Raw genomic sequence first — 26,459 nt, 5'->3', positions numbered from 1 at the left:
CAGCCTCGGCCTCCCAAAGTGCTGGAATTACAGGCATGAGCCACTGTGCCCGGCCCTACCATACCTTTTGAGTAAGCTGCTGGAAAAGAAAGAGTTAAATCCATGAGACTCAGTAACTGCACGGAGCAGGAATGGCAGGTGGCTGGCGCTGAACAGCGGAACACGTGTTGAGAAGGATTCTGAGGCTGCATCCAGGCTCTGAGCGGAATAGAGGGCAGCGCCGGGTGTCGATTCAGATATGCGGCATAACCTCTGCCTCCCAGGTTCAAGCGATTCTCCTGCCTCAGCCTCCCAGGAAGCTGGGATTACAGGCGGGCGCCACCACGCCCGGCTAATTTTTGTATTTTTAGTAGATACCCTGTTTAGCAGAGCACACCCTTGGAAATGCTACGCTGCACTCCCTATCTCAGGATCAGCTTGGGTCTCCCCGAGGGGCAGAACAAAACCTTTCCAAAGGTAAAGCCTCACTGTCAAACAGGGAAGAGGCCAGCAAATGACAGTAGCTGATTGAAGAGTTTCGGTGGAAAACACCTCACTGGTTTAGACCAAGTCCCTTCAGGGGACGGGGCTGGGAGTAAGCAGAAGCCATGCTTCCTGCCTGGCTTGGCAGGAGTGAGGGGCTGCTGGACGCCCCCGGGGTTGCTGGCTCTGGAGAGGGAACTGGTAGTGCTGGAGGGTGATCCAGGGGGAGCAGCCCCCGCCTCCACCATTGCACAACCACCTGCCTGCTTTCTGCTCAGCTTTCGCCAAAGGCCTGCTGGCGGCTTGCTGCGCAGCCGCGAACCAAAAGGCCTCTTTGTAGATCCTCTCCAAGGAAGCTCAGGAGGAAACAGCTCCCCTCGGAAGCGGTATTCACCATTCACTGCAGTCTGCCGAGTCCCTGTTGGGTGCCGGGCCCAGTGCCGGGAGCTACAAAGGTGAGGTGTGGATTGCAGGTACTATTTGTTTCCAGGAGAGGCTGAACGTTTCACTCTTTGTCATGTTGAGTTAAGGATTTAATTGCATTGAACTGGATTATTGGAAGACCTACAGCATGCCTGCTGCTGTGCACGTGCCTGGCATTGAGGAAAAATGGTGTGCAAAACCACACTTATATTATTTATAAGTTACTAATGGTAAGTAGCTTGTAAGTTATCTATTAGTATATAAGTTACATATAGAATGTAAGTTGCCCATAGGGAGCTTACATTCTCCAGATGAAGGCAGTACACTGTCCATATACTGGGTTTTTTTGGACACAGTCTCACTCTGTCACCCAGGCCAGAGCCCGTGATCTTGGCTCATGGCAACCTCTGCCTCCTGGGTTCAATTGATTCTTGTGCCTCAGCCTCCCGGGTGGCTGGGATTACAGGCATAAGCCACCATGCCCAGCTAATTATTTTTTGTTTTGGACTTTTTAGTAGAGATGGGGTTTTACCATGTTGGCCAGGCTGATCTCAAACTCCTGGCCTCAAGTGATCCACCCACATCAGCCTCCCAAAGTTCTGGGATTACAGGTGTGAGCCACTGCACCCTGCACCCAGCCTGTCCATATACTTTAACGAGAGCATCAAAGCATAGGCGCCTGTGACATTTAGCAGCTGTGCAAATTTGGTCAAATTACTCACTTCTCCAAACCTTGGTTTCCTGATCTCTGAAATGGGTAGAGCAATGGGCCTTCTGCTGAAATAATTAAATACCACAAAGAATGAATAGCACCTGACAAAGCACCTGCTGCAAAATAGGCCTCAATATATGTTTGTGTCAGTGGATCATCAGTTAAATAGGAATAATAAGGGTATATTTAGTACGACATAGATCTGACCCAAGTACCCTGGACTTTGTAAAAGGCTTAAACCGGTGCCTGGGAGGTGAGCTTAGCTATTAGGGAAGTGAAGGCAGCAGTGCTGTGGTGACTTAGTTCTATTTGAGCCCAGCTAAAACAGATGTCTTCTCAAGGTCTCTGTGTCCCAATCTGTGAAATGGGCATGACTGTAATTTTGCCTCTTGGCCTGTAGTGAGGATGAAAATAGGCAACATATATGATTGGAACAGCTTGTCCTGCACCAAGGTCTGGTGGCCTTTGTGACTTTGGTCTGGAAATTTGTTGTTGCCATTTATTTATTATAAGCAGCTCAACCTGATCAACAAGCTCATGGCACACGTTGGAGCAGAGAAAATGTACTTTAAGGAAATCTTAGGGAGGCTGCTGGGACTGGGGTCCCAGCCTGGCACTGACCTTCTGGGTCACTATGTGGGGACCACTTGCACCCCTGGTTCTCTGTTTACCAGCTGCATATTGGGCCTCATACTGGGTCACTGGTTTACATTCAGGGTGGTGAACAGAGTCACGTGGGGAGCTTTTAACATGTGCCAGGCCCCAGCCTGAGGATTCTGAAGCTCTGGTTGGGGATCCTGGGAATTTGTATTTCAAAAAAGGGTTCCCAGGATTCTGAGGCCCACAACAACCCGAGGTCTCTAGGTTCCCGTTCACTTTTCTATCCGGTAATTCAGGGAAGTCTTGAAAATACTCTGTGCAGGGCCGGGTGCGGTGGCTCACGCCTGTAATCCCAGCACTTTGGGAGGCCGACGTGGGTGGATCACAAGGTCAGGAGTTCAAGACCAGCCTGGCCTAGATAGTGAAACCCTGTCTCTACTAAAAACTACAAAAATTAGCCTGGTGCAGTGACAGGCACCTGTAATCCCAGCTACTCAAGAGGCTGAGGCAGGAGAATTGCTTGAACCTGGGCAGCAGAGGTTGCAGTGAACCAAGATCGCGCCACTGCACTCCAGCCTGGGCGACAGAGTGAGGCTCCGGAAAAAAAAAAAAAAAGAAAAAGAAAATGCTCTGTGCTTGGACTCCACTGACTTGGATCTCACGTGGTTGGCATGTTCCTGTGAAGTAGGGAAGGGTAAAGGTAATTATTTCTGCTCTTCAGGTGGAGGGGAAGAGAAGGAGGAAGGCAGGCTCATCCGGTCCTCCTGGGATCCAAGTCCCATGACCTCTGGGCTGTCTCCATGCTGAAAGTCTGAGAGAAGCTCTTTCAGCTGGGCAGACAGCAGAGGGGAGCTTTGTGTCCTCCCAAGGTCCTGGCAAGTTGATTGATTCTTGCTTGTTAGTTCGCCTTGTTTCTCATAACTGCATTACGCAGAAATAAAAACCAGCCTTATGCTTGGGAAACGTAAAGTAAGAATGTCCCTTACTGAGAACCCAAAAATACTAGTAGTGGATGAATAAGTTATGGGAATTACTTTCTGAATATGAAACATTATGATTTTTTTTTTGCATTTAGCCACTTTGAATTGTTTTTAAAAATAAGCTTGAGTATAAATGAATTATACACACACACACACACACACACCATATACATATAGATTATCTATCTATCAATCAGTCATGTAATTTAGAGTCTGGGAGACCTAGGATTAAGCCTTCACTTTGCCAGTAACTCGCTGAGTGCTCTTGGGCAAGTTACTTAACCTTTCTATGTCTTAGTTCTAATACATTTAAAATTGAGAACAATAAAATCGATTTCAGAGGGGTGCTGGGGCAGATTGTATTTTCCAATGATGGCTGCAGTACTATCTCCCCTCCCACATGTTCTTTATGTAATGTGACCTTGACAGTCCTGCCATCAAGAGGTGGGGTTCATGTCCCCTCCCCTTGAATGTGGTCTTGGCTGTGGTATGGCAGAGGGATGCTAAGTGACTTCTGAGGCTAGATCATAAAAAGGCCATGTGCTTTCTCCTGGGATGCTCACTTCTGGACCCCAGCTGCCATGTTGTGAGGAAGCCCAAGCCAACACATGTCAAGAGACCTCAGGGAGTGACATCCCCACCGCAGTTCCCAGCTGACAGGCAGCATCAACATCACACCTGTGAATGAAGACACCTGCAGGCAATCCTCATCCCTAGCCCTCCATTGCCCCAGCCTTGGCATTGCCAGGCTGAGGCCCCAGGTACTGTGGAACAGAGATGAGCTGTCCCTACTCTGATGGACAAGAATTCCAGACTCATAGACTCTGTGAGCATAAGAAAATGGTGGGGTTTTTTTTGGTCATGAAATTTGGGGTCATTTACTACATAGTGATAGTAACTGGAATGATTACTATGATAAGAGAGATAATGTATGTAATGTGCCTAATTGTCACACATTTGTCTACTATTAGTCACACAATGTCTACTATTATAGTGGGACATTTTGCCACAAACAAGTAGACAAAAATGTAATAGGAATGTAGAAAGTTTCAATAGCATCAGCAATAAGCTTAACTTAAGGGGCATTTGTGGAATTCTGTACTCAACAGTTAGCAAAGACACATCCTTATTGATATTCAGGAAATAGTTATAAAACTGGACCATTACCAAGCCATAAAACAAGTCTCAATGAACCCAAAATTACTGATATCATAGTTCATTCTGTCACTCCACAAATTGTTCTTGAGGTTTGGTACGGTCCAAGCACCCAAGGAATAGCAATGAGCCTAAGCGATCAAGTTCTCCACCTCCTGTCGTCTTCATTCTAGAGGGAGACAGAAGACAAGCAGCCAAGTGGGTAAATACCTAATGTTAGGTGGCAATTACTATTACGGAGACAAAAACTAGAGCAGGGTAGAGAAGACAGGAAGTGCTGGGTTGGGCTGCAATTAGATATGAGGTGACCGGGAAGGCCTCTCAAAGGGTGACATTTGAGCAGAGATTGGAAGGATATGAAGGAGTGAGCTGCTCAGCCTTCTACTCTATTCCATGCAAATCCACCCTTGTTTTTCTCTTTATCTTCCATTCTGGTGGTATCTTCCGTTCTCTGAAGTTTGAAATATGTGTAGGTGAATCAGTAGTTCCCAAACCTGGCTGTGCCTTAGACTCACTTGGGGGAATTTGTTTTAAAAACACAGATTCCTGGGCTCCACCGTCAGCTTTGGAGGGTGACCTCCTTGGAATCTACATTTCAACACACTGGGTGGGCCTAATTCTGATGGGCAACCAAGTCCCAGAACTGTTGGTCCAATCTCCCTTTTCTGTTTGTAATTTCTCCCTTTGCTTGAAATGGAGTAATTTACCCTAAGACTGCAGGACAGCGGTTCTCAGCAGATGATCCCTGGCCCAGGAGCATCAACATCACCTGAGAAGCTACTGGAACGAGCAAACCTCAGATCCCACCACAGACCTATGCATTCAGAAATTAACAAGCCCTCCTGGTGATGCTGCTGCCTGCTGAAATTTAAGAACCACAGCGATGCCCTGAGTGTTTGGTTCTCTCTATTTAGTTCTTTAATTCAATTGGAGTTCTATTTGTGGTGTGCTTCTAAGTCATTCACTTCTCCCAGTTGTTAGGAAACATTTACTAAATGTTTCTTCTCATTCCAGAGAGTTTGAAATAATGTATTGAGCACCTATCGTAGGCCAGGCTGGCCTAGATATAGGGGCTACAAAGACATGTCCATGCCTTACAAAGTTCAAAACCTAGGGGAAATAGGACCGATGTATGAGTGCTAAAAATACGCCGCGAGCCATGAGCCACGTTCCAGTGAAAGCTGACAACACAGCTCAAAGGGGAAATCAAGGTGGGAGCGGGGGAAAGGCTCCACGGAGGCACATCTGGGATCCACCTGGCAAGAGCTGGATCCTCCTCTTACCAGACTCATGACACCCAGGTGTAGAAAGGACGTGCCAGTCTCCCCTCCCTGTCAAACAACCTGGCTCCCTTGAAATAGCACGTGCTGACTATTTGGGGTGTGTCCTCTTGTTCATACAGACAAGTTAGAAACCTTGCTGGCCACTTACAGGGTGTCTGGCATGGAACTGTACAACTGTTCTGTGTGTTTTTTTTCTCACTCAGTATACCTGGCCATCCCTCCAGGCCCAGGGTCGAGGCTTACACAGCTTCTTTCCCATCCTGGGCCCACTCCGTGGTGTGGAATGCCGTCACCCTCTCAACTGTCCTCCCGTGGATGGGCTTCAGCCTTGTGTCTGGGTTGTGGCCATTTATGGTGAACAAGGGGTGATCTCCATAGGGAAGGAGGGAGGGGAGTTGGAAAGAGCTGTTCAGAAGAGGACAAGAAGGAAAGTCGGAGACTTTTCAATTTAGCAGCAGAAAATCCGCTTTTATCAAGAATGATGGGAAGACACTTTCTAGTAGGAAATGTCTACAACTAAAGGTATGGTTGAAAGGAGTGAGCTTGATGGGGTGTCGCCAGTGATCTGATTTTGGGCCTCATTGGCCTACCCTCCCACCCCTGTATTCGAGTGACCGGGGACCCACTTCTGCAGCCTGGGGAAGCGTCCCCCTGCCGCCCTCTGTCCCAGGCTTGGCGGCACCCCAGCCCCAGCTTTCTGCCTCAAGCCTCAACTTCCCTCAATTCTCAGCCCGGTGGATTTCCAGGGAAATCACCTCTGTGCAGTTTCATTAATTTGCGCCAAGGCCATCAAAGGGGGTTGTGTAAGAAATGCTGGCAGCCCATGGAGGCTCTGGGAGTTTCAGATCCGGCCTTCTTAGCAACAGGAAGCCCTTTCTTGCTCAGCATAAACAAGCCCAGACACTCCCCCACCGCCCCGACCCCTCAAGGTGCCAGTTTGCTTTGAAATCTGCAGCAAAGGATTTCGAGGTGTGGCCTCATTTTGGCAAAAGCCTTAATTACCATTATCTTAAGAGTCTACACTCCCACCTCCCATGTACAACTTAATAAAAGTCATATGTGACAGAGGATTATCTTTCATTCAGTGGAGTAAAAGGTCGTCTGTCTTGTGTCCCCATTGTTCCTAGTAACACTCAGGAGGGAGCTGATGTGGATACTGGAGTTGCAGTTTACACAATGTCCAGCAGAGGGAGCACGATGCTTTGAGAACAACCTGGCTCCTGGCTATTCTGGAAGAGGAAAGCCTGTTTGCTACCAACCCCATCCATGTAGGAGTTGTCTTCTCTGCATGTGCAGCAGCAGCTAATGAAAGAAGTCCAAAGGTTTCTCGCTGGGAATTTGAGAATTCAAGGATAGACACATCCAACAATGGTTAAATTCTGTGAAAATTAATCCTGCTGGTCAGCTCATGGGTGTGCCCTAGTTGGCTGTAATAATTGGCATTTAAATCTGTAAGTGGACAGTGGAGAGAGGCTGGCTTCCCACCTTAATGAGTAAGTCAGAGCCTGCCTCAGAGGCCCTGTAAATTGTTAAAAACTGATCTTTGAGCAGGGTTGGAAAGAAGTGACAATAATATTTTGGTCCCCAGAACCTGTTTGATAATTATCTTCAACTGTCTACAGCAGCCATACAGAGACCTGTGCTGTACCTGTTCTGGGTAGAATTATGGATTCGGAAGCCCAAGGAAGAACTGAATGTGGCACTGGTGCATGAAAAGGCCAGGTTTCCTCTGGAAAGACCTCTGTTCCCTGTTCTGCACAAAACACTTCCTGCAGCTGGCACTGGGATTGGGGCATGACAGGCGTCATCTTGCTTAATCTTCATGACCATCTAGTGAGGTGGGAGCTTTGATCACACTCATTTTAAAAATAAGGAGCTAGCTTAAAGTCGTTAAATATTTACCCAAGGTCATATAATGGCAGAGCTGGAATGTGAACCCGGGTCTGTGTGACACCATTCATTCATTCTTTCATTCATCAGACATACATTGTGGGCTCCTTGTCCCAGGCAGTGTGCTGGGCAATGGGGAATAAGAAATAAGAAAGACAGACCCCAGTCCTCACAGAGTCTTCATCCTAGGAAGGGATGGTGGACTCAGAGCAGGTAAAGTAAAAACCAAGATGCTCTTGATAGGTGCCCTAAGGAGAATAAAGAGGGAGATTTGACAGACAGTGTGGGAGTACTGCTGGGAAGAAGGATGGCTTTTTTTTTTTTTTTTTTGGGATGGAGTCTCGCTCTGTCTCCCAGGCTGGAGTGCAAAGGAGCCATCTTGGCTCACTGCAACCTCCGCCTCCTGGGTTCAAGTGATTCTTGTGTCGCAGCCTCCCAAGTAGCTGGGATTACAGGCACCCGCCACCACACCTGGCAAATTTTTGTATTTTTTAGTAGAGACGGGGTTTCACCATGTTGCCGGGCTGGTCTCAAACCTCTGACCTCAAATGATCTGCCTCCACTTCTCAAAGTGTTGGGATTACAGGTGTGAGTCCCCATGCCAGGCCAGAAGGACCTCTTTAAATAGGATGTTTGGTGAAGGCATCATGGAGATGGGACAGATGAATGAGATCTGAGGATGAGAAGTCGCCATCCATGGAAAGATGTGGAAAGAGCATTCCAGGTGGAGGGTCCAGTTCATGCAAAGGTCCCGAGGTGGGGCAGGCTGGGCAAGGCAGCGTAAGAGATTGGAGGGCTGCTGAGGCTGGGGCGCGGTGGATGAGGATGGGTGAGATGGGCTGGGCCTCATAGACTCTGTGCCCCTCTCCACTCTAACACAGGCTCCCCTGAAAAGTGTATGTGACAGAGTCCAGCTTCCTCGGACATATGTGCTGCTGTCAGATGCAAGAAGAGCCCATGGCTGGATTCCAGCTCATTTCACCTTTTTTTTTTAAACATTTAATTCATCCTCGCTGGCCTCCCTCACTCCCAAAGGAAGACCCAGCTGCCAATTCCCTCTTTATTCTAATCTCTCTCCGGGTCCCTCCATCTGCTTTGGACCAGGGTAGAAACTGCCATCTTCACCCCTGCCAAATAAAGCCATACGTCTTGTTTAGCCCCACTGGCACTCAGATCTAAGCCTTCAGATCAAGGGCAGGCCATGCCTTGGGATGACCACATTGTTGAGGAAAAGGGAATTCAGCCACGCTGAGGTTGAAGAAAAACTGCAGTGGTGCATGCGTGAGGATGGCACTGTCGTGGTGTCCGCAAAGGGAGGGAGAACAAGACAACCCCGATGTCCATTGACGGAGGCTGGAGAGCCAAATTTTGATCCCTTAATGTCAGGGAACAATAAGCAGTCATTAAAGTAATGACACAGAGCCACATGCATTGACCTGAAGTGATGTCCACCATGTATGGCTAAGAGGAAAAAGCAGTTTGGAAAAAAGACGGTGTCGTGCAGGTATGCATTCGAAAAAGCAATAGCTCTATGCTTGTGAATGCGAGTGCCTGGACCCAAGTTGCAAAGGACACACAGCAAAGCATGTACAGTTATTCTGCATGGTGGCATTTGGGTGATTCTAAGGGATTCATTCTCTTGCTTGTAACTCTGCAGCCGGGCCCATCGTTCTAAGGATGAAGCCTCATGGACCACACAAGATATGCTCATGAGGCCTCATGTTGTCTGACCCATGCCTGCCTTGCCAGCCTGAGCTGCTCCCTCTCTCTCGGCCCACAAGCCATCTCTCTTTTCCTCCAGCCTCAGTCCTGGCAGTCTCAGGACCTTTGCAGGCTCTTTCCTCCACTGGGAAGCCTCTTTCCTGACAGCCCACTTTCCCTTTGCTGCCTCTCCTTTTTTTCTTGAGACAGAGTCTCACTCTATCATCCAGGCTGGAGTACAGTGGCACAATCTCGGCTCACTGCGACCTCCACCTCCCAGGTTCAAGCGATTCTTCTGCTTCAGCCTCCTGAGTAGCTGGGACTGCGGGCATCTGCCACCACGCCTGGCTAAATTTTTGTGTTTTTAGTAGAGACGGGGTTTCACCATGTTGGCCAGGCTGGTCTCGAACTCCTGACCTCGTGATCCGCCTGCCTCAGCCTCCCATAGTGCTGGGATTATAGGCGTGAGCCACCGCACCTGGCTGCCTCTCCTTTTATCAGTTCAGTCTTCACTTCTTTAGAGAACCTACCCTGACTCCCCAAGGCCAGACTCTTCCAGCCCCAAATGTCTCTCCTGGAGGTCCCTGACCCCATTGAGAGGAAATGCCCAGTCCTTCTCCCCTGCTCAATTCTCAGTTCCAAGAAGGCAGGGACGATGCCAGTGTGCCTCCTGTGTATCTGCTCTATGTGCCACCAAACAGCAGTCCAGAGCTTTACTGAGTGAATGACACGAATGCCTTTCTAGATGGCCTGCATTTTTTTTTTTTTTTTTGGTGTGTGTGTGTGAGATATGGACTCTCACTCTGTTGCCCAGGCTGGAGTGCAATGACACAGTCTCAGCTCACTGCAGCCTCAGCCTCCCGAGCTCAAGCAAATCCTCCCACTTCAGCCTCCCGAGTAGCTGGGATTACAGGTGCCTGCCACCATGCCCAGCTAATTTTTGTAAGTGTAGGAGTGATGGGGTTTCACCATGTTGGCCAGGGTGGTCCTGAACTCCTGACCTCAAGTGATCCAGCCGCCAAAGTGCTGGGATTATAGGCGTGTGCCACTGCACCTGGCCTGGCCTGCATTTTTACAACTAGCTTTATTCCTCCTTTGAGGAAAAAACAAAAAATATATTTTTTTTCCAGCAATGCAGGATCATTGCAAGAATGTAAAATAATCCAGAGGATGTTAAATTATCCCTATTATGTCTTTTTTTTTTTTTTTTTTGGAATCAAGACACTAAAGCAGAAAAAGGAAAGAAGTGAAGGCAAGACATTTCCGTATCTTCTTTTTTCTTGAAAGCTGTGGTGTGGTGGAATGTGGCTCTGGAGTCAAACTATCTCAATCAATCCTGTTCCAGCACTGCTCTCCACCAGCTGTGTGACTTTGGGCAAAAGGCTTTAACTCTCTGAATCTCAATTCATATCAGGTGGAGATAGTCATGCCTGACTAGGGTTATTGTGAAGACTCAATAAGATAATACCTATAAAATGCTTAACACAAGACCAGTGCATAATAAGCATTTAATAATGAATATTCACACAACCATCCGCCTATCTCTGTCTGGCTAATGCAGAGCCCAGAGTCAATCATTTTGACAGTTCCATGTAAGCCGGGGCATCATCTGTTTTGCTCCCTACCATAATCCCAGTCCTAGGATGGTGCCTAGCACATAATAAAAATTCAATAAGTATGTTTTGAATTCATTCAAAGACATTGATGAATCTCTTAAGATCCTAGTCAGCATTACTCATTTTTCTTTTTTTTTCTTTCTTTTTTTTTTTTTTTGAGATGGAGTCTTCCTCTGTAGCCCAGGCTGGAGTGCAGTGGTGCAATCTCAGCTCACTGAAAGCTCCGCCTCCGGGTTCATGCCATTCTCCTGCCTCAGCCTCCCGAGTAGCTGGGACTACAGGCACCTGCCACCACGCCCAGCTAATTACTCATTTTTCTTAGATGGCAGAATTGAGAAAAACCACTAAGATGTCTTTTCCCCTGTTTATTTTATTTTATTATTTATTTGTTTATTTGAGATGGAGTCTTGCTCTGTCACCCAGGCTGAAGTGCACTGGTGTGATCTTGGCTCACTGCAACCTCCACCTCCCAGGTTCAAGTGATGCTCCTGCCTCAGCCTCCCGAGTAGCTGGGATTACAGGCCCTCGCCACTATGCCCAGCTAATTTTTTTGTATTTTTAGTAGAGATGGGGTTTCACCATGTTGGCCAGGCTGGTCTTGAACTCCCAACCTCAGGTGATTCACCTGCCTTGGCCTTTCAAAGTGCTGGGATTACAGGTGTGAGCCACCATGCCTGGCCTATTTTATTTTATTTTTGGAGACAGAGTCTTGGTCTGTCACCCAGGCTGGAGTGCAGTAGTGCAATCTTGGCTCACTGCAACCTCTGCCTCCCAGGTTTAAGCAATTCTGCTGCCTCAGCTTCCCCAATAGCTGGGATTACAGGTGCACACCACCACGCCCAGCTAATTTTTGTATTTTTAGTAGAGATGGGATTTTGCCATGTTGACCAAACTAGTCTCGAACTCCTGACCTCAAGTGATGTGCCCGCCTCGGCCTCCTAAAGTGCTGGGATTACAGGCATGAGCCACTGTGCCCGGCCCCCTCTCCGTTGTTTCTGTCTACATATTTGGAGACCATTCCAAAAGGAATCTATATCCAGGGGAAATCTAGGGAAAAACGGAAGAGCAGGTATATAGGTAGAGGGCTCCCAGCAGAATGATGAATCCACACTTGCTGCTCAGTCAGTATCTAGTTAGGCTTTAAAAGGAACAGTTGGTTCTAAACTTTTTCCTTTTAATAGGAACAGCCCATTGTTCTTTTCTTTGTGTTTCAGACAAAGGTAAGGTCGTATTTCTTACATTTCCAAAAATGTGCTCAGTGGACTAGGCTCGGCAAGATGTTGTATTAAACCAATAAGTAATTTTTTTTTTTTTGAGGCGAAGTCTTACTGTGTCGCCCGAGCTGGAGTGCAGTGGTGCAATCTCGGCTCGCTGCAACCTCCGCCTCCCGGGTTCAAGCGGTTCTCCTGCCTCAGCCTCCCGAGAAGCTGGGACTACAGGCACCCACCACCACACCTGGCTAACTTTTGTATTTTTAGTAGAGACGGGGTTTCACTATGTTGGCCAGGCTGGTCTCGAACTCCTGACTTCATGATCCGCCTGCCTCGGTCTCCCAGAGTGCTGGGATTATAGGCCAAAGTGCTGGGATTACAGGCATGAGCCACTGCGCCCCACCCCGATTAAGTGATTTTTAAAAATGTAACACACATCTAACATGGATGGAACATGTGCTAAGTGGTGTAAGGCCTTGTATTTGCTGTATCTGCGTTAACTCAGCTGGTCCTCATAAGGTCCCTCTGAACTTGGTCAGTTTTCATCTCATCTATCAGTGAGGAAACTGAAGTACAGAGAGGGCGACTAACTTCCCTGCAGTCACACAGCCAGTGGCTGAGTCAGGTTATGAACCCAGATGCTGGTTCCAGAGCTTGCATTTAACTGCTGGGCTCTGCTGCCTCTTAAGTAAGTTTGGAGTTTGTGACAGCCTGAGTTGGACACAGTGAAGCAGGGTTTTGTGCTGCAGGATCTCTCAGAGCCTTTAATATGCGAATGTGCACTGTGACTCTCCAAAAGGTGGGCTGAGAAAACACCATTTCTCAAGTTCAATTGTCCGCCACGCCCTTTTTCCAGACATTCCTAGTAACATCCTCAGGAACTAATGCTCCATTAGTTCCTGAAAGGGACTGAAAAGGGAATCCCATGTGCTAGGTTGGGGTATTTTGGCTGTTTCACTGGAATTTGTTTTTAAAATGAGCCACTACTTTCAAGAGTTTTGTCCCTGGAATTGAACTAAAGCTCTAAACCCAGTATAAAAATGAACATAATTTCAATTCTCTAACTGCTTTTGTTAGTAAATTCACTGGGTACTGAAAAAGGGACAGATTTGGAAGGCAATGGAGCCTGGGGATATTTAGGAGATTTATTTTTGGCATGGCCCCTGAATCTCCTCCTGTTTTATCATGGGGAAACATTTGCCGGTTTGGGCTCAGCTGGTCTAGTGAACAGGCGCCCCGCCCCACCCAAGCCTCCTGACAGTCAGGTGAAGATGGATGCATCAGGCCTGCCAAGGCCTCTCGCCTGCCAAGGTGATCCAGCCCAGCTCTCTGCACTGTGCTTTGGGGGGCGTCCATACACCTTGAAAGAAAGGGCATCCTGATCCCACCTTGGCTGCTAAACTTGGGTGCGTGTGATGAGTTCAACACACACAAACTCACACCCACATGAGCCCTTGAAGTCCTAATATCAAGGAAAGCACAAACACTTTATTTCCACATGAAATGTATGGGTTGAGATTGGCTGAGTGTGATAGAGAATAAGACTCATGTTGATTTCTGGGCGGTTCTCCTCAGACTTCAACTCATCTGAGTCGCTTGGGGGGGTCTGTGAAAACACTGATGGCTAAGCCCCACCTCCAGAGCTGCTGATTCTGTAGATCTGAGGTGAGGCCTAATAATGAGAATTTCTAGCAGCTTCCCAAGTGATGCTGCACTGCTGTCTGGGATTGTGCTTTGGGGATCACTGACATCAGAGTTTCTTGGTTAGAGTCACCTAGCTTAAACTCCCAGCTCTGCCATAAAAAAATGATTGAGCAGGAAGTTCACATATCATAAAATTAACCGTTTTAAAGTGAACAATTCAGTGGCATTGAGTGTACTCACAATGGTTTGTAAGCACAACTTCTACTCAGTTCCAAAACATTTCCATCACCCCAAAGTGAACTCATTCATCAAGCACGTTCTCCCCATTCCCTCCCTCCCCTAGCCCCTGGCAACTGCCTATTTCAGTTCTGTGTCCGTCGATTCATCTGTCTGGATATTTCATATAAATGTAATTGTACAACATGTGGCCTTTTGTGTTGGGTTTTTCACTTAGCATGATGTTCTTGGGGTTCAGCCATTTTGTAGCATGTATCAGTACGTCATTCCTTTAAGACTTTAATAATATTCCTGTGTGCGTGTGAATGTGTGTGTGTGTGGATAAACGATTTGTTTATCCTATCCATTCATCCGTTGATGTCTGCCATTTTTTAGCTGTGTGTAGTTGAACAAATTACTTAACCTCTCTGTTCCTCAACTTTGTTGTTGTTGTTCTTGTTCTGTTACCCAGGCTGAAGCGCAGTAACGTGATCATGGCTCACTACAACCTCTGCTTTCCAGATTCAAGTGATCTTCCTACTTCAGCCTCCCAAGTAGCTGGGACTATAGACATATACCACCACTTCTGGCTAGTTTTTATACTTTTTTGTAGAGGTTTTTTGCCATGTTGCCCAGGCTGGTCTCAAACTCCTCAGCTCAAGTGATCCATCTGCCTCATCCTCCCAAAGTGCTAGAATTACAGGCATGAGCCACTGCACCCAGCCAACCTCAACTTTTTACCTGATGATAATAACATAGCTGCTCCCTTGTGGACTTGTTGTAAAGGTGAGTGAGATAATGCATGTGAGCTGCCTGGCACACCATTTCTCAAGTTCAAGTTCAAGGCCTATATTTAAAGCCTCAATCAATGGAAGTGACTATTGTTAATATGCTTTGTCTTAACTTAGTATTTCTCATAAATAGATCCTGTGATGCAGATTTGCCTCTAAATAGTTTATTTGGGAGGTAATCCCAATAAACCTTTTTTTTTTTTTTTTTTTTTTTTAAGCAGAGTGTTGTGCTCTGTCATGCAGGCTGGAGTGCAGAGGCATGATCTTAGCTCACTGCAGCCTCCGCTTTCTGGTATCAAGTGATTCTCCTGCCTCAGCCTCCCGAGTAGCTGGGATTACAGGTGCCCTCCATGACACCCGACTGATTTTTGTATTTTTAGTAGAAATGGGGTTTCGCCATGTTGGCCAGGATGGTCTTGAACTCCTGATCCCAAGTGATTTGCCCTCCTCAGCCTCCCAAAGTGTTGGGATTACAGGCGTGAGCCACTTCGCCCAGCCCCAAGAAACATCTTTAGGGGAGTTAGGAACATTACAGGTGTGAGCCACCGCGCCGAGCGGAGGACATCAAATAGTCTAAAGGGAGACATTCCAACATCAATTCTGTGACTTCGTGATTCCACAAAAGACCCAAGCATTGTCTCTCTTTCCATTCTATTATTCTTCAATGTTGGCTTGCAGCCTCATGATCACAAAATGGTTGCTGCACCTCTGGGTATTACATCTATATTAAAGGCAGGAAAAAGCTGAAGTACATCTGTCCACTATATCAGGAAAGCAATTTTTATCAGACTGCCCCCTTCCCCGTCAGATTTTTAGCTACTCTTTAGTCAGAAGTGGGTCATAGACATATCCAGTCACGAAGACGGCTTGGGAATTCATGCACTTAGCTTTCCAGCATCTATAGCAGAAGCAGATCAGGAAGAAAAGGGTGGGAAAAAGGTGTGGAGTTACCCAGTCAACAATGTCTGCCAAAGGAGAATGAACCTAAAAGCACTTCAAAGCCATTTAACAGCAAATTTTGTTAGCAAATTATCTTTCCAAAGCACTTATCTTAGTTTTCTTAAAAATGATCATGTTTGCGTGGACTGCTCTCCACCGCCAGGTCTCTTCCACAGACCCCTCTCGCTTTAGCCCTCAGTCTCTTTCAGTTCCGTCTTTTCTCTCGGTTCATACAAACAGGGAAGTCGCCCCCAGTGGAGCTCCGGCTCCCCAACAGGAGGCGGGCCCGGGGGCGGAGTCAATCCTGGAGGCCACGCCCTCTGGGAAAGTGCGGGGCATGCAAATTTGAAATGAAAGCCCGGGAATGCCGGAACAAGCACGAGTGTAAAATTTCCCTTTTACACGTGGTGAATAAGAACTCAGCCCGACTGTGTAATGGCATCAATAGTGGTGTGGACGAGACAAAGGGAATGAGGCAAGGAGCAAGGCTGGGGCTCTCACCGCGACTTGAATGTGGATGAGAGTGGGACGGTAACAGAGGTGTGCAAAAACAACAGCATCGTTTTTCGGTGTTTTGACTAAGATCAAGCGTAGTATCTGTTCTTATCATTATCAGTTTACCGTCTGATACATTATGTATCTGAGGAAAGTAAGTTAGATGGGTTTTTTTTGGAGCAGGGAGATGGCGTAGGAGCTTGTCCTGTCCACTGCACGTATCGGCAAGAATGGTGCACTTTCTTGAGAGATACAATGTCTTTACAAAACTAAAAGGGAAGAGCACTGCAGAGTAGTTTGCACACTTGGTATGTGCGGTTTGCAGACACACGGTGGGCTTTTCAGCATTTCCATTTTCGCTGTGACTACAGCGCTTTGGGAAGACTAGGACCCAAAATGAGACTACCCGTTTCTGTATCTCCATGCAGAGAGACCGTGTTCAATGTTTCTTGGAGGTCCTTAGATCTCAGCTTGGCAGTCAGGTGGTGGTGACCTTTTAGAGGAAAGGGGTCCACCAGTGTTGCCCAGCCTGGACTTGAACTTCTTCCTCTTTTTTTTCCCCAAGTTCTGTACACATGTGCAGAACGTGCAGGTTTGTTACATAGGTATGCATGTGCCATGGTGGTTTGCTGCATCTATCAACCAGTCATCTAGGTTTTAAGCCCCGCATGCATTAGGTATTTGTTCTGATGCTCTCTCCACCCTTGCTCCCCACACCCCTGTCAGGCCCCGGTGTGTGATGTTCCCGTTCCTGTGTGCATGTGTTCTCATTATTCAACTCCCACTTATGAGTGAGAACATGCAGTGTTTGGTTTTCTGTTCCTGGGTTGGTTTGCTGAGAATGATGGCTTCCAGTTTCATCCATGTTCCTGCAAATGACATGAACTCATTCTTTTTTATGGCTGCATAGTAATTCCATGGTGTATATGTTCCACATTTTCTTTATCCAGCCTATCACTGATGGACATTTGAGTTGGTTCCAAGTCTTTGTTACTGTAAATAGTGCTGCAATAAACATACGTGTCCATGTGTCAAAAAAAGAGACCGTGTTTGCACTTGTGTCTAATTAGATGACATAATGTTCAATTTAATTCATTTATTATTCAATGCACTTAATTTAGTTGATTTATTCTAAATTATATCACAGCTGACACAAGCAGGTTTAGGCACAAACGCAGGACACTCAAGGGGAGCATTGAGTCAGCAGCAGAGCATCAAGTCAGCAGCAGGGAAGTATAGGGGGTGCCTGGGCACTGGGTGAGCGAGGGACCTCAGGCAGGGGCTTCACTGAGGGACTCTACATCAGCAGCTAATCAGGAAGTAAGCTAGGTAGGGGTCAACTGAGAGAGCTTCTACCCATCAAAGCACCGTGCTAGGCTCTGTGAGAAATACAGATAAGAAGTGAGATTTATGCTGTCCTAACAGCACTACCTGCTCATCAGGGATATGAGTAAAGGAGTGTTGGGGTCCGCGTGTTTCCTAAACAAAGGAATGAACACACAAGACAACACAAGACAAGACAAACATGGCGGCCGCCTCGAATGGCGTGCTCTGCTTTATTTTATACAGTCGTTTGTGGAATGTTGCCAAGTCACAAGACACATTGTTGTTTTTCTGACCTTTCCCTGACTTTCTGGATTTTCGAGATGTTTACACATAAACAAGCCCCCAACGCCTTGCTTCTTTTGCAAGAGCAGGACTTAACGGGAACGCCCTGTTTGTGAGCACGTAGTCCTCTACAAAGGAGGGAGTAAGCTTAGATGGGCCTGAATGATTCAAGAAGGCGGGGAGAGAGGAGTGCTGAGTGCTGGACAGAACAGACTGTCCAGGTGAAAAGACTACAGTGGACACTGCCCATACCCAGCCCACATCCTCTCTGCCTTGCATTGCAGTGCACACAGGCCTGATTGCAACGGCCAGCGCTGGCATCCTTTTACCTGAGGGCTTTCTGACTCAGGTAAACCAACACACCTTACTCTGACCCAAAATGCTGGAGAATTAGCACCACCCCCTTCCACCCCCAGATCTGCCTCCCAGATCTGGCAGGAGCCAGTGTATAAGCCCCCAGCCCCTTGCCCTTGGTGGGATGGCTCTGGGGTGTGCTCTGCACTGCTTCCCAGCAGGGTTAAGCTCCTGGTGCCCACAGTGGTAGCTGGCCTGATAACGCCATCTAGACGGACTCCTTCCTTCCCCATCTCACTTCCTAACTCCCCTCAAAATGTTTCTTGGGGCTGGGTGCAGTGGCTCATACCTGTAATCCCAACACTTTGGGAGGCTGAGGAGGGCAGATCACTTGGGGTCAGGAATTCAAGACCATCCTGGCCGACGTGGTGAAACTCTGTCTCTACTAAAAATACAAAAAAAATTATCCAGGTGTGGTGGTACATGCCTGTAATCCAAACTTGAATCTAGAATTCAGAGATGGTGCATTATGGCTGTGGTTTATGCAAGGAAGATGTGCAACTCCAATTAGGGAACCCATCCCCAGAGGTATTCATCATTCATCAAAATACTGGCTAGTGATGATAATCTATACGTTTGAAGTTAAAACAAAATGTTATGTATGTAGCCCCAGTATAAGATGAGAAAAGCATCAGTCAAACACACAATGGGAGATATTCTACAGGATACCTGGCCAGGACTCCTTAAGACTGTCAGGGTCATAAAAAATGAAGAAACCCTGAGAAAATCTCACAGTACATGGGAGATTGTGAGGACATGACAACTCAGTGCAATGTGGTAGCCTAGACTGGGTCCTGGAACAAACAAAAGGATATGAATGAAAAAACTGGTGAAATGTACTAATGTCAGTTTAGTTTTGACAAATCATGAGAAGATGTTAATAAAAGGAGAAACTGGCCTGGGGCAGTGGCTCACACTTGCAATCCTGGCATTTTGGGAGGCCAAGGTGGGTGGATCACTTAAGCTCAAGAGTTGGAGACCAACCTGGGCAACATGACGAAATCCCATCTCTATAAAAAGATTCAAAAAAATTAGCCCAGGATGGTGGTGAGCACCTGTAGTCCCAGTTACTCAGGAGGCTGAGGTGGGAGGATCACTTGAGCCTAGGAGGTTGAGGTTGCAGTGAGCTATGATTGCACCACTGTACTCCAGCCTGGGTGACAGAGGGAGATCCTGTATCAAATTGAAAAAAAAAAAAGGGGGGAAACCAAGTGAGGGGTATAAGGAGACCCTCTGTCCTATCACTGAAACTTTTCTGTAAATCTAAAATCACTCTACAATAAAATATTTATTTTCAAAAATATTGTATATATATATATTTTTTGTTTTTGTATCTCATCTGGACAGATTCTTGATTAATTCACCACTTCCCAGCCATTGGAATAAGAAGTGCCTCTGTAGCGTTTGCTGGTGCCCACTCAGACCTCTGCCTTTATTTTTGTGGACAAAGAAAAATTTACAGGTAACTTTTTCTCCCTTTCTAGTCTACAGCTCACAGCCAGCCTATCATAAAGCTGCTCATAGTTTCAAAAAATTATTTCATTCATCTATTTAAACTTTTCCTTTATATTCTTTATTTACATATTTTAAATGTAAATAATTTTTACTATTTAATTTATAACAATTATTTTTACTAACTTTACATTTAATTTTAAAATGTTATTTTATTGTATCAGGCTGGGAGAGAAGGTAAACAAATATAGTGGCCAGAGTTGAAGGCTGTTGTCTTTGCCTGTTGGGGGCCAGTGCCTTGGGGTTCATCCTTTTCCTCTTGAGGCCCATGTCTGCTTGGGGAGATTGATCCACAACTTCATTCTCACCTACTGGGGTGGGAAAATGACCCAGGCCAGTCAGACACACAGCAGTTTGCTTAGGGATAAGAGTCAAACTCAGGACTTTGCTGGAGTTCCTGGGAATGGTGCCCTCTTTTTTGGCCGGGGATGCTAAATTGCAAGATGTGCTCCTGGAGCTGGTGACATCTGTGCCATCATCAGAACAGACGCCTGCCTGGCAAGGAACCCAGAGGAAAGCGGAACCCAGGCTTAGAGATGAGCCTTCCTGACATTGTTTGAGCATCTGGGATCCAGCCACGTTCAGATGCCTGGGCTTTTCCATATACTGAGCCAATGAATTTCCTTTCTCTCTTTTTAAAGCCACATTGAGTTAGATTTCCATTTCTGTCACTTGCAACCCCAGGAGTTTTGTTGGAACAGTGGCCCTCACTGCTGTTTGATTATGGTGTGTCCTTTTTGGCCCTCCCATCATCCTGGGTGTGAAACCACACACTGCCTGGTCTTGCTCAATATTCCTAATTGTGTTGGGTGGGCATCCTTGCTCTGCCCTCTCTAGCTGAGAGCAAGTTAGAACCAAGGCAAATTCCTTAATTGCTCAGAGCTGCAGTTTCCTTGATTGTAAAATTGCGGGGTAGGGTGGGGGTGAGAAAGAAACCCTCTATCAAGGGGCTGTTGGGAGAATGAAATGAGTAATGTATATGTGGCATTAACACAGTTCCATATTAAACATTCACATTTGAGTAATTTTTATCGGTGTTACTATAAATAAAAGGCAGGTTATCACAAGCAGCAATCCTATCTTTCTTCTCCTTGTATCTTCCACAATGCCTGGCATATAGCTGGAGGCTGGAAAAAATTTTAAAGTGTTAAGGGCTTCTGTGCCAGTTTCTAGGAATAAAAAGATAAGTGAGACACAGTCTGTCCGTTCCAGTTCCTCAAGGCTGGGGGGAGCCACGGCCTAATTGAAGACCAATCAAGAATAAAGATATGGCTGGGTAAGGTGGCTCATACCTGTAATCCCAGTACTTTGGGAGGCGAAGGAAGGAGGATCACTTGAGTCCAGGGGTTCAAGACCAGCCTGGGCAACATAGTGGGACCCCCGTGTCTATAAAAACTAAAAAAATTAGCTAGGTGTGGTAGCACATCCCTGTAGTCCTAGCTACTCAGGAGGCTGAGGCAGAAGAATCGTTTGAGCCCAGGAGGTTGAGCTTGCAGTGAGCCATGATTGCATCACTGCACTCCAGTCTGGGTGACAAAGTGAGACTCTGTCTCTAAAAATAAGAAATTAAAAAAGAATAAAAATAGAATATAACACATGGCAGTTCACTAAGGCAGCACACATTGAGCCGCTCCTGCCTGCCAGGCACCATGCTAAGAGAGCTACAGTGAATAAAGATGGGAGGCTCCTGCTCTCAGCCAGGGCCCATGAGAGAGGTGAGCAACTTGCCCATATAATTTTAGGAACAGGTAAAGAGGTGTTGTATAAATGGAGTAATCCCTGTGTTTGAAGACCTCTTAGCCAAAAAGCATGTGAATTTTATGAAATGTTGGGTGGATGGTCCAAAGCAAAAAACCTTCCCAAATCATAGGATGGGCCAAACGGCCTCTCTCACCTAGGTAGACCCTCCTTTTTTTTTTTTTTTTGAGACAGAGTCTTGCTCTGTCACCCAGGCTAGAGTGCAGTGGTGCAATCTCAGCTCACTGCAACTTCCGCCTCCTGGGTTGAAGCGATTCTTAGCCTCTGAGTCATGCCTGACTAATATTTGCATTTTTAGTAGAGTTGGGGTTTCACCATGTTGTCCAGGCTGCTCTTGAACTCCTGACCTCGAGTGATCCACCTGCTTCGGCCTCTGAAAGTGCTAGGATTACAGGTGTGAGCCACTACGCCCTGCCGCCCCTACTTTTAAATTCTAACAATAACAAAAGCAATAGTTTAAAAATAATGATTTTTTTAATGCATGATTGTGTGAAAAAATATTGATACAGGAACAAATAAGGTCTCTGTTACTACTTCTAGAACTTGCCTAAAAACAGTAGATTTCCTTTTGTGTTTATTGTTTATAAAAAAAATCACTTAAGAAGCTAAATGTAAGCCATTTCAGAGTTGCAGATGTGCAAAATCTTTATGAGAAACATTTGACCTGATTTGTTTTACTAATTAACAAATAACCCTCCCCTGAATGGTATGTTTCACCCGACAGCACATTTTTAATCAAGGCATACATGGTAGCAAACCAAGGTTTCTAGGAAAACCATGAAAAGTCACCTCGGCTGGAAGGCTGGAGCGTGTCACAACAATAACACAGCGGGAACCTGGATGAGAGGAGTGGAGAGTTAATTTGTGGAGGGGAATGAATAGTCTGCTTGATGGAAGAACAACTTTCTGCCCTGTCTGAAGATGTGACAAATGGCCATGAGGAGATTGCCCAGGATGGCTCCCCGAGGGGCTCAAGGTGAGGCCTGATTGTCACCCAAGGGCTGAAGGGGTCCAGTGGCATGAGGAGTGATCAGAGGAGAAGTAATCTGGAGAGAAAAGATGTCAAAGAAGCCCGTTTCCATTGAGCCATGATGGTTGGGCCAAATAGTCTGAGTGTCTCTTTCAAGACACAACAGTTGGAAATATCAGGGGTGTAGGGAGAGAATTCGCTGTCATCCTGGCGGGGAGGTGGGGAATGGAAATACTGAAGCCGTGTGGGCTCTGCTAGGCCACAGGGCTGCACTGGGACACTGAAAAATGTGTCTTGACACATAGGCGGAGCTCAGGAACCTCAGAGAGGTGGGAAGGAGAGGCCGTAGGAGGAATCCAATTCCCCCAGGCACTTAGGGAGAGAGGCTGTGTCTGGATATAGGGCCTTTTATATTTCAGGACATTGCTGCATTTCATCTCCAACTTTAAAAGTTAGCCTTTGATAGTTTTGGTTTATGCACGTAGTTGAAAATAATCCTAGGGCTCAAAGTGGTTACGATTCTACATTAAAGAAGGAGCTTAGTTTAGTCCTTCTCTCTTCCTCCCTGTCTCCTTTCCCCTCCCCTCCTTCCTTCCCTCTCTTCTTTCCCTTCTTCCCTCCTTTCTTTCTGAGGGAGGCCTCAGGTGGAATTTTAAATATAAATGACACCTACATTTCTATGAAGTAGATTTAAAACATTTTTAACCCATTTCTGTTAATTAAAATTCAATCATTATAGAAATGTATAACCTTAAAAGTAAACATCTCTCGTGATCTCACGTCCCATGGATTATGACTTTTTATGGTGGTGTGTAGTCTTTCACATATTGATTGATTGATTGATTGAGACAGGATCTCACTCTCACCCAGGCTGTAGTGGCACAATCTTGGCTCACTGTAACCTCTGCTTCCTGGGTTCAATAATCCTCCAACCTCAGCCTCCCGAGTATCTGGGACTACAGGTGTGCACCACCATGCCCAGCTAATTAAAAAAAAATTATTATAATGGCTGGGTGTGGTGGTTCATGCCTGTAATCTCAGCACTTTGGGAGGCTGAGGCAGGCAGATCACGAGGTCAGGAGTTCGAGACCAGCCTGGCCAACAAGGTGAAACCCCATCTCTCCTAAAAATACAAAAATTAGCCGGGCAGGGTGGCAGTTGCCTGTAATCCCAGCTGCTCAGGAGGCTGAGGCAGGAGAATTGCTTGAACCTGGGAGGCAGAGGTTGCAGTGAGCCGAGATTGTGCCACTGTACTCCAGCCTGGGTGATAGAGTGAGACTGTGTCTAAAAAAAAATTATTGTCATTATTACTATTATTTTTTTGTAGAGACAGGGTTTCACCATGTTATCCAAGCTGGTCTTGAACTCCTGAGTTCAAACATCCTCTCGCCTTGGCCTCCCAAAGTGCTGGGATTAGAGGTGTGAGCCACCACACCTGGCCTTCAGCTTTATTTGTAAGGTACATGCTAATATATTATTGCCTTATCAGAAATGGGACTGTTCATACATCTTTGCTTTGCTCCCTGTTGGTGGATATTGGTATCTGTGACTGCCCATTATCTTTGAACACCCCTGTTACCTTTTGAAAATTTTCCACAGGCGGATTTGCTTTGCTTGCTTAATGACCTATGGTGGAGACTTTTCCATACCGGGACTTGTAGATCCACTGCTTGCTTTGTTTAATGACTGTGGCTGTGTGTTATCCCATTATATGGCTGTATAACTGTTTTTTTCACCCATTTCTCACTAATGGATTGGAGTAGAATTTATAACTTTGGAAACTTTCTCTCTCTCTCCATACACACACATCCTAAAAAAAGTTGGAGTTTATAGCACTTCTTTGTAGGGTTTAGGAAGAGGGAAATCCTGCCGTGTGTGTGCGTGCATCTAGGATCTGCACAGTTGTGCATTTTTCAATGGCAAAAGAATCTCTTTGTATATGCATTACTTATGTATGATTATATATATTGCATGGGTTATGAGAAAGCTGTGCTGGTGAAGGTGGTGAAGACCCTGCTCTTCCTGGAAAGCCTTGATAAATAAGAAAGAGGCTGCAGGTTGCAGATCCATGCTTTGAGCTATGCAGGAGCTAGATGTGCACAGAATAATGTAAGATCCCCGCTTGCATAAGAGAAACAGAGTGGCCACAAGGTCCTGAGATTGAAGAGCAAAGTGTAGTAACAGGGGATGTTAATAAATGATGTTTTAACCATGGCAACATTTCAGGAACTCGGGGGTGCAGGAAGAAGGATGCTAGGAAAGAAAGTAATGTTATTCCAAAGTATGTTGAAAGGAAAGTTGGATAACAATAGAAAATTAAAAAATCATCTAGAGGTCAAAATAATCAGGGTGATACTCTCTTGTCTAGTAATTTGGGGGTAAAATTAAATTATCTTTCCTTTGCCCGTGACAGAGACATTGTCAATTTATCACAGCATCTTTTTTTTTTTTTTTTTTTTAAATCTTTCAACCCAGAGGCAGCTTCACGCGTCTTCTTTCTTTATTGTTTTAGGCTAATTTAAATTAGTCAGAGCTGACTAGCAAGGTAACTGTTTGCCATCCAGGTCTATGGAGATCTCCTCTACATGAGGGGCTGGATGTCTGGGTGGAGGGGCTTAGCAGAGGCCTTGACGAATTCTCCTGCTGTTTCTAAACCTTTGTCTCTCCAGGGGGAAAACAAAACAGCATGGAATGGTGGCACAATTGAAGAGTTTAGCATTATCCTGAGTAGAAGTGAAGCCACTTGTCCCTTTGGGAACTTTGGGTAAGTTACCTAATTTATCTTGGATTTAATTTGCTTGCTTGCAAAGTAGGGGAAAGAATACCCTACAAGACCACAAGAAACATTAAAAAGTAAATGGCATGCTATTTGAAACAATGCAAGTGCCAGACACATTCTTCCTTTGACCATCATTTAAAAAATTCATTCCTAATAGTTCTCATATATTAAGAAATGCATCCCAGGGATGTCTACACACCTTCAGTGATCAACTCATGCCAGTCTCTTCCTATCCTCCTCCTGCCACACTTTAGCCTTTTTGTTTTGTTTTGTTTGGTTTTGTTTGGTTTGGTTTGGTTTTTGTTGTTTTTTTTGAGACGGAGTCTCACACTGTCACCTAGGCTGGACTGTAGGAGGGCAATGGTGCGATCTTGGCCCACTGCAACCTCCGCCCCCTGGGTTCAAGGGATTCTCATGTCTCAGCCTCCTGGGTAGCTGGAATTACAGGCACACACCACCACGCTCAGCTAATTTTTGTATTTTTAGTAGAACATATTTTTCCATGTTGACCAGACTGGTTTGGAACTCCTGACCTCAAGTGATTGCCTGGCTTGGCCTCCCAAAGTCCTGGGATTATAGGCGTAAGTCACTGCACCTGGCCTGGCTATTTGATCTAAATAACAGAACCATATCTCTCTAACCAGAGTCCTGGTTGGAAGGGTTGGTCTCTTACCCAGGTGGGCCAATCAGAATATCCCATTCCCTGGCTGCTGTGATTGGTCCATGAGTGAAGGCAATTGGTCACCCAAGCTGGTCCAGTCAGAGTTTTTCCTTGGACTTTCTCAAATTGGACCGGGAAGAAAAATGCCCTGTTTTCTCTGGCCAAGGATATAGGGATGAGAGTCTGGAAGTTGTCATGTGTCAGGCCTCTGTGATCTCTGGCATTTGACAGACAGTTCTGTGGGAAGAGAGACTACAGAAGTGCTGCAGAGAAATGCAGAGGCAGGAGATGGGTGGGAAGTTGAGAGAGCTCCAATTCATGGTCTTAGCCATTCCTGGGCCCATGCCCACACTGCTGACCCCCTGATTTGGGAATGTGAGCCAGTAAATCCCCTCTTTCTCCTGAGCTGCTTTGAGCAAGGTTTTTTTTTTTTGCCATCCATAACCAAGAGAATGCTGTATAATAGAGTACATAGGCAACTGGTGTTTCCATTTTAAAAATAAGACTCCTGGGTTTAATGTAAATGTTGAGGCAGGACTGGGCCAAGGATTTGGTCCTGAGCCCACTGCCCTGCCCGCTCCTTCTATCCACTCTCAAACACCTCATGTGCACCAGCCCAGAGTAGGACAGGAAGGGGAGGTGGAGAGTACTGCTCTATTGGGAAATACCAGAGTAATGAGGAAGAGGGCTCTGTCTCTT

The 26,459-nt window shown here is 46.2% G+C and overlaps 1 non-coding gene across 1 annotated transcript; it reads left to right on the top strand.

Annotated features, from left to right (window-relative positions):
• Nucleotides 1–16,181: 16,181 nt before the first annotated feature.
• On the top strand, nucleotides 16,182–16,379 carry LOC116274074. Its single transcript, XR_004182548.1, has one exon. It is a non-coding gene; the product is annotated as a U2 spliceosomal RNA (small nuclear RNA).
• The last annotated feature ends 10,080 nt before the right edge of the window (nucleotides 16,380–26,459 follow it).

This window comes from Papio anubis, chromosome 2, assembly GCF_008728515.1.
Source record: "Papio anubis isolate 15944 chromosome 2, Panubis1.0, whole genome shotgun sequence".
NCBI classification, from domain to species: domain Eukaryota; kingdom Metazoa; phylum Chordata; class Mammalia; order Primates; family Cercopithecidae; genus Papio; species Papio anubis.
This window is presented reverse-complemented; position numbering and strand designations above follow the sequence as displayed.